At 39.5% G+C, this 7000-nt stretch overlaps 1 protein-coding gene across 5 annotated transcripts in view; it reads right to left on the reverse strand.

Moving 5' to 3' along the window:
- Window positions 1–7000, reverse strand: part of ZDHHC21 (zinc finger DHHC-type palmitoyltransferase 21) — a 59040-nt gene that overhangs the window by 51795 nt on the left and 245 nt on the right. For 2 of the 5 annotated variants that reach the window (XM_040631449.1, XM_008689838.2), the window contains exon 1: window positions 4551–4791. The exons of 1 other annotated variant lie outside the window; for it this stretch is intronic. The gene's annotated coding sequence lies outside the window, so the exon portion shown is untranslated. Of the gene's footprint in view, window positions 1–4550; window positions 4792–7000 lie in introns of those variants that run through there. 2 more of the 5 variants (XM_008689836.2, XM_008689837.2) reach the window with 2 other exon arrangements.

A 7000-nucleotide genomic window follows, 5' to 3' on the forward strand; every position in this document is an offset into this window, starting at 1 on the left:
CTGATTTTGTTTTCATATCCTACCTCATCCCCCCAAAATCTGCATTTGATTATCATTACACAGGAAAGTTCTCTCTTTTGAAACCACCCAGTTCCCATAAAATCAAATTAGTATTGTGTGTCCAACATTTGGGCTTCATCAAACTTCCTGACCACAAATCACAAAATGACAACAGATTCTGAGATCACTGATGAAACAAAATGCAATGTAATGTCTATCAAGATGTGAGGCTGGAACTATCCAATCACAACTGATAAACATAAACTAAAGAGTTTAAAATAGAAGCAAGTTTTAGTTTAAAATGTTTTAAGGAAAAAAGCTATCCTTGAGTTATGAACCATAAAGAGAATCAACCATAAGAGTTAGTTTCTACAGTTCAAGCTTAAACAATAATACTGTAAAGAGTTCTAGATAACACACATACACCTATTCAGTATTTTATGAATTCAATTAACACCTATTATGTTAATTATTATGCACAGGATACAGATAAAAAAGAGATGGGCCCCATCCTCAGGGAAGACAGACTAGTAAACAGACCAGATCAATACTTTGTAGACAAGGTGACACAGAGGGCAAGACAGCAGGAACGCATCTCATATTGGAAGGGTATTGGCTCATGGAACTTTTTTCAGTTATGGGAGTATTTATGTGCATACTAGGTTGTAGTACAAAAGGTTATTTCTGTGGTGAGTTGCCAATGGGAAAAGGTTTCTGGAAAGAGTGAAACCTGTGAAATAGCTTGTCAAAGAATGGAGGCTCTTCTGAAAAGGGACCGAAAGAAGCCAAAGTATAGAAGCAGGCTGAGAAAACCTAAGTAGACCAAGATGACTACAGTCATTGCATAGGGAAGAATGGGGTAAAACATGTTTAACCCTTTTGAGCTTACCTGTAAGAAATATATTTCGTAACATTACCAGTACGTACAGAAATACATGACATGAGAATGCTTTATACTCATTAAATGAAATATATAATTGAAAAAGTTTAATGAAATATTTGCCCTTACTACGTGGGATGTACCGTGATACTGTTATTCTATTTTATCCTAGTTCATTTTAATAAAATTATATAATGTTGGTCACAGCCCACTAAAGGGATTTCTTGACGCACAAGAAATGAGTGATCTAAGAGCAAAAAACACTGTTAAACCACGCTGAGTCTGGACTTTGCAATGAACACAGTGGGAAACCACTGCAGGATTTTAGGCAGAAGAATGCCATGATGAAGTTCACATTTTGGAAAGAACAGCAACACTGTGAAGGATGGACTTGGGTGGATGGATAAAGCTCCAAAACTGACTACATAAAATAAGCCAGGCTTACTGCTTACCCAGGTGAGAAATGAGAGCACGTGGGAAGGCCAAAACAGCGGTGACTTGTAAGGGGAATGTGGGGGAGCAGGCATAAAGAAGGAATACTTAGGATAGGACACATGCTGGAAAGGGGCAGATTAAGAATTTGATGAGAAAAACTGACAGGACTTGGTGATCAATTGGAAGCAAAGGGCAGACTATAGGTTTTTGGCTTAGGGACCACGTGAAGGGTGGTATCATTCTCCAAGACAGGAAATGAAGGACAAGTTGCGAGTTTCTTAAGCATACTGCTTACCACAGCAAAAGGAAAGTATTACATACGGAGGATGTGAGAAATATATCAAAATCATTAGCATTACACTTCCATTCCCCTTATAGACTTTTTTTTATTAAAGATTTTATTTATTTATTCGACAGAGATAGAGACAGCCAGAGAGAGAGGGAACACAAGCAGGGGGAGTGGGAGAGGAAGAAGCAGGCTCATAGCAGAGGAGCCTGATGTGGGGCTCGATCCCATAACACAGGATCACGCCCTGAGCCGAAGGCAGACGCCCAACCACTGTGCCACCCAGGCGCCCCCCCCCCCTTATAGACTTTTTAAACTGTATTTTCTCCTAGCATCAATTTTTCTATGGCCAGGACTGTTAGCTTGTCAAATATGATTTGTTTCTACTCTAACTTTCTAAGCCAATTTAGCGTGCTTTCCTTGCCTGCACCTTTGATTTTTTAGAGACAAAATATGGAATGACAAAGTAGAGGAGCTGCTCCTCTAATAGCGAATGAATGAATTCATCTTCTTCTAGAAAAAAATCGCAAGCAGAATTAAATGTGGTACAACAAAATGTCTGAGACACGGCCAAAGTCAATAATGCCTCTACGGCTATGACTCCAGGGTGGCTTCCTAAGGTTTCAGCAAAACAGCACTTCCTGTCAGTATTATTAGGTAATAGCCCAAGTCAAACCTCTATGAGTCAAACCCCCGTCACTCACTGGCTTAGACTCATGGAAAACTCCTACTTCACATTTTCAGCTATTAGAGCTACGCTGTACCATAGCATTCACAATGGGATGACCATTTTACCTAAGTCAGCAGCATCACCGACATCATGGAATCAAATCTCACCTGTGAGGTACAGAAACAATGCTAGGCTTAAAAGTCCATGTAATCTCGGGATAACAAAGAATATCCCAAAGTTTCATAACTACAAAAGGTCATTAAATATTTTTAACATTGGTATGTCTGAAAGAATACAATCAAAAATTCACAAGGCAAACCAAAAAAAAATAATAATAATAATTCCCACAGAAAGTTCCCAAAACGGGTTAATATACGGATATTGTAAGATGAAGTTACAACTATATGCTTTTAAACATATTTACATAGATATTTAACTTCTGATGTTATCTACTTTGGAAATTGGCCAAGATAAATAATTCTACCTAAAATATCAAGCTACAGGGGCACCTGGGTGGCTCAGACGGTTAGGCAGTATGACTCTTGATTTTTGGCTCAGGTCATGATCTCAGGGTCCTAGGACAGGCCCCAAGTCTGGTTCTGCGCTCTCTCTGCCCCTCCCCTTGCTCCTGCTCTTTCTCTCTCTCTCTCCAAAATAAGTAAATAAATCATTAAATATATACATATATATATAAATTATAAAAAATTAAAAAATACATCAGGCTACAGCTGTCTCTAATAATTAGCCAAGGGGGTAATTCAATTTTTTAAAATATCACATAGGTATTCATTATATTTCAACAGAGTAGGAAATTAATCCTGTGGGGATATGAAAAAGAGAGCCACATTCAAATTATGACACAGCCTCCAAGCTGCCGTTTCTTTTCAGGCTTCCGTTTAGCCATCTGTAAAATGGTGATAAAAATAACTCATGGAATTGTTGTCATGCTTAAATGAGAAACTGCCTGATAAATGAAAAGCAACTCCCAAAATAGTAACTTTAAAGGGGAGTGGGAGATAGAAGAGGAAGAGAGACAAAGGTAAGTTTTACTTCTAGTCCTGCAACCTCCAGAACCAAACAATGTTTCTGGGTCCCTATCTTTAAAGTCGTGATACAATTTAACCATACCCCAGCTCTACTTCCTCTAACACTAAAGCCTGAGAACACTTGTCAGGGACGAGAAACCTCCCACAGCCCAGCCTTTCAGCTGCTATCATACTATGAGCATAGAGGGAAGTTTTATTTCCACGTGTTGGCATGGGGTCTCTTCAAGCAGAAAACTAAAAATAGAGATTTGATCTAAAATAGAGGGACTGAACTAAAACCTATAAACCAAAATCTTTCAAGGAAAAGCAGAAGGGCTGGTAAGTTAAGGACTAAAACATGGGAGCAAATCAGGACCTGATTTCAGAAACTAATGAAGAAAGCACAATTAAAGTAGGGAATTTTGACTCAATGCTGAGTTCTCCAGGAAGACTTTCTGAAAATGTGGGTGGGCGAAGTGTCAAAGCAGAACACACCTGCACCAGCAATGGTTTCAAGAAGCCACTTCTAGAACGAGTCCTTAAATCGCTACATTCTAGGCAAAACTGAACATAAGCCATTGCTCCTGTGTAACTGCTTCATGAGTGAAAAATAAATGTAAATTAATACCTGTATTAAAAATATTGCCCTGCAGTGACACAATTCATCGGAATTCCCTAACAGAAAGTAAAAATAGCTTGGAAGGTGTGGTATGATATGAATTAAAGATACCAAATACTGCTTCAGTCAGTATAAAATGTCTATGGGGGAATCTTCACTTAGGAGGGCAGGAAGAGGGTCAGGAAAGGCGAGAAGAACTAAGGGTGAATGTAGAGTAGGGACAGAAGATAACCTTTGCTTCAAACACAGCACACAGATAAAGTAAAAGCCAGAAATGAAGAGGCTCTGGTGTTTCCTGGACATGAACCTGACACATTCCTCCAAGGGGGAAAGGAAACTAGCCACCTAGCGCTACTACCCACTCCACCAAGACAAACTGGAAAAAAAACAAACCTAAATCAGATTCCCTTCACACCGGCTTTACCAAAGCAGGTGCAGTTAGAAACAGTAATACTAAAAGAAACCATCACTCCTTACTTGCTTGAAACTGAAAATCCTGCAGTAGGTAAAGTTATTCGTTCCATAATTATGGATAAAAGGCGTAAAATCGGAAGCCTGGCTGAGATCACACTTGAGCCTGTTACAGTTAGACCTAACATAAAACTAATCGGCGCGTGGCAAAATACTATGTTTACCTGACCTGCCCTTTTGTGGAAGCGGCAACAGGTGATGAAGACAGCAGATACCTAGCCAGCCTCTTAAATGGCAGGAGGTTAGTCCACCTACAAGATAAAGCACGGGGCAAAGGGAGGCCTAAAAGGCAGAAGAGCAACTTTGAAAATGTCATGTCTTTTCCCTAGGGTACATCAAAAGAGGGAAATAAATAAACTACCGTCACCCTAAGATCTTTTTGGCGAGGCAGCTACCCATGACAGCAGTGCTACTCCACATTTGTGAATAACTAGGTTTATTCAATTTACCCATGATTCTTAACCAAAAAAGTCACTATGCTGACGACATCAAAAGAAACTGGTTTTTTTCCCATTTATTCTTGTCTTTTACCTGTATTTTTCACTGATACAAATATTTCAAACATTTTCAACTTTAATAAGAGCTGTAAGTGCACTGATTATTCTCCTAGATGTTAAAATGCCATTTATATTTAGTGCACTTGAAAAATTGAATCTGAGCCCTAGTATTTTATAAAGCAATATAAAATTCTTTCATGCCTTAATATAAAAGTAAAACTGAGCTTAGGGAAAACTCCCTGGTAATAAAAACAGCTTTTCCTCTGCCTTCCCTGTTACACCTATTAATACTGATCCTACCATGATGTAGCCTTCTACGCTGAAAAAGACTGTATTGACTCACGCTCAGTTACAATCCCAGAAAAAAAGCTCCAGGGAGACAATACTAGACTTCTCAATTAGTTTCTTCACTAATACGTGGCATTATTCTATCCATGCACTTTTCCACAGGTTCTGAATCAGTCCCTACGAATTTAAGAAATCAGGCAGTGGGCAAATAAGTAAAAATCTTACGATACACACTGATCACTTCTCTAGAATCTACTTATTAGGCTGATGGTTACATGTGTGCATTTTAAAATACCTACATTTCTCGTATTAAATAAAACCCCCTAGAGATAGGCAGTGTGACACGGTTACCAGCATTTTATTTAAAATATGCTCTATTTCATTTATTCCAACTACAGCGTCTAAAGTATTTTACATTTAACAGAAATCACCACGGTTTGAAAGAATTCAAAATGAGGAATTCTACACCAAGTACTATTCCAAAAGTATAGAAATACACATTTTTTAGTTATATTTTGATATCATTTTCCTCATCCTTCTTCCGGTATATGTTTCAAATGTGCTCTTAACCTGTTAAAGGGCTTTAAATTAATTACAAGTGTAGCATATGCCAAATAGGTATGGAAAAGCTAAAATGAGCCTTAAAGAATTTAGCCTAACTCCTTAGTTGTATAGATGAGAAAACAGGGCGGGTCACCGACCTATCCATGACCCTACAGCTAGATTGTGACAGCAATGGGACTAGAATCTAGTTTTTCTTCCCACTACACTAAATCTCCTTTGGTTCTTTCCTTCCCATTGATTTTTCACGGCATCTCTTTCTCAAAACTCTTTTCGCCCTTAAGAGGCTGAACAACTAAAGCAACATAAAACACTGCTCTGGATCTCACCTGTAAAATAAGTAAAATCTAAAAGAATGGAAGCATTTAACAAGATATCGCACAAGAAGCCAAGGAAGGCACATCCCAAGAAGTCATCAAATGATGACTATTATTATTCGTTATTATTATTATTTTTACCACAAGGAAGGTAGTGAATTTTTTTTAAGAATACATACATATTAGCATCCTAGGCTGACGATCCATCTGACACATCATCTTTTTTAACCTGCGCTTAATTATCCTTAGTCGTCTTTTAGGCTGTAACTTTACACTACGATTTATGACCCACCCACAATGACCTTGATTTTTTTTTCCTCTTGTACTTTTATGGACTGCTATAACTGCAATATTTTCGAGTAATAACCGGTCAGGTTCTCTCAGCCCTAGAGATACAGACATACTCTACTGACTCACAAGGGATTTTAAAATGTGACCCAAATATAGCTTGAGAAACCACAACTTTAAATGGACTCTCCACTTAAAATCCAGCGACCTATTTATTATAGTGAATGGTAACAAGTGCAAACTGCGGCCATCCGTAAGCCATTTTCTCAAAATCACTCTTGGATCTGGGGGGAGGGAGGCAGAAGGTCAATAAAGGAGCAAACTATTTCTGCTCCTGCTAGTCCTCCGCAGCCTCACACCCGTGATCTGGAAATGAATGAAAGGCTGCGATAACATCGATAAATCGGGGATCCCTGCGCAGGTCTCCGGGCGGGGGTGCAGAGAAGGAAACTGTAGTTCACAGGCGAGAAACTAGGGGCACAGATGTAATCAATTAAAAATCAAAAGCCAAAAAACCACCCCAAATCACCTCGGCTAGAGCAGGCACCCACCCCCCGCCCCCACCCCCAGTTCTGGGAGGGGGAGCTGGCGGGCGGCTGCGGCTCTGGCTGCAGCTGCTCTGGGACCCGCCCGGCCCCCGGCGAGCCCCGTTCGGAGCGGGGG

This window comes from Ursus maritimus, unplaced genomic scaffold, assembly GCF_017311325.1.
Source record: "Ursus maritimus isolate PB19 unplaced genomic scaffold, ASM1731132v1 scaffold_17, whole genome shotgun sequence".
Classification (NCBI taxonomy): Eukaryota; Metazoa; Chordata; class Mammalia; order Carnivora; family Ursidae; genus Ursus; species Ursus maritimus.